Source organism: Propithecus coquereli, unplaced genomic scaffold (genome assembly GCF_000956105.1).
Source record: "Propithecus coquereli isolate 6110/MARCELLA unplaced genomic scaffold, Pcoq_1.0 Scaffold38, whole genome shotgun sequence".
Classification (NCBI taxonomy): domain Eukaryota; kingdom Metazoa; phylum Chordata; class Mammalia; order Primates; family Indriidae; genus Propithecus; species Propithecus coquereli.
In genome coordinates this window covers 7,067,944-7,069,052 of record NW_012149507.1, presented here as the reverse complement: position 1 = coordinate 7,069,052, position 1,109 = coordinate 7,067,944, and the positions used below count along the sequence as shown (strand labels likewise).

The 1,109-nt window shown below is 35.0% G+C and overlaps 1 protein-coding gene across 1 annotated transcript in view; it reads left to right on the top strand.

Annotated features, from left to right (window-relative positions):
- Positions 1-1,109, top strand: part of ROCK1 (Rho-associated, coiled-coil containing protein kinase 1) — a 182,152-nt gene that overhangs the window by 164,243 nt on the left and 16,800 nt on the right. The gene's annotated exons all lie outside the window — the stretch shown is intronic.

Here is a 1,109-nt window from a genome sequence, read left to right as displayed (position 1 = left end):
TCAAAGTGTGAGAGGTTAAATTCATTGCTTTTATAGAAAGTTGGTAGTGGATTCAAAGTTTATTTTAAGCAATAAAATACTTAGTTCTTTTGATCGTGTAAAGACAATTGTGTTTCTAAGTATATGATTAATTTGAAAGAATGAAGTGAAATTGTTTATATCCATTTCTTTTAAAAATCTATTGCAGAGAAACTCTTGCAACTCAGTTGGATCTCGCAGAAACAAAAGCCGAGTCTGAGCAGTTGGCTCGAGGGCTTCTGGAAGAACAGTATTTTGAATTGACCCAAGAAAGCAAGAAAGCTGCTTCAAGAAATAGACAAGAGATTACAGATAAAGATCACGCTGTTAGTCGGGTAAGTGTGATGGTCAGGTAAGTTATATAACTAAAATTGGTTTAAATTGAAATAAATCACATCTTAATGTATTAGGGTGTTTGGTGCCATGTTTATTTATTTCTACTTTATACATAGTGGTCATTCTATATTCATGTATAAAATAGTTTATATAATCCAAAACAATTTTTAATGATTAAAATTCTTATTCAATACATTGAGCTTTTTTCCTTTCTGGCTGTAAATCTTATTAGTTATATTAATATTTCATGTGAAGAAATACATGGCTTAAATTCGTTTATTCTCTTAATACATTGAAATGGATTTTATGGGCCAGAATTCTGTGAAATTCAGAGGAACTATTTTGGGATGAGAAATTCTTTGGATAGTCTACAAATCCATTATAAGAAAACCAATACTCCAAATAATTACCCATTCTGAGGTTTGTACTGTAGTCTATATGGAATCATGGGGATAAAAAGGGGAGTTACAGAGATTTTTTCTTTTGAAGCTACTATCAAGTGCTCTCATATAGGCAGGCTTGGGTTCAAATGCTAGCGTTGCCCCTAAGAAGTTACATAGTCTTGGCAAAAGTTCCTTCAACTTTTCTAAGCCTCAGATTTCTCATCTAATAGAAAGACTGGGCCGGGCACGGGTGGCTCACGCCTGTAATCCTGGCACTCTGGGAGGCCGAGGCAGGCGGATTGTTTGAGCTCAGGAGTTCGAAACCAGCCTGAGCAAGAGCGAGACCCCGTCTCTACTAAAAATAGAAAGAAA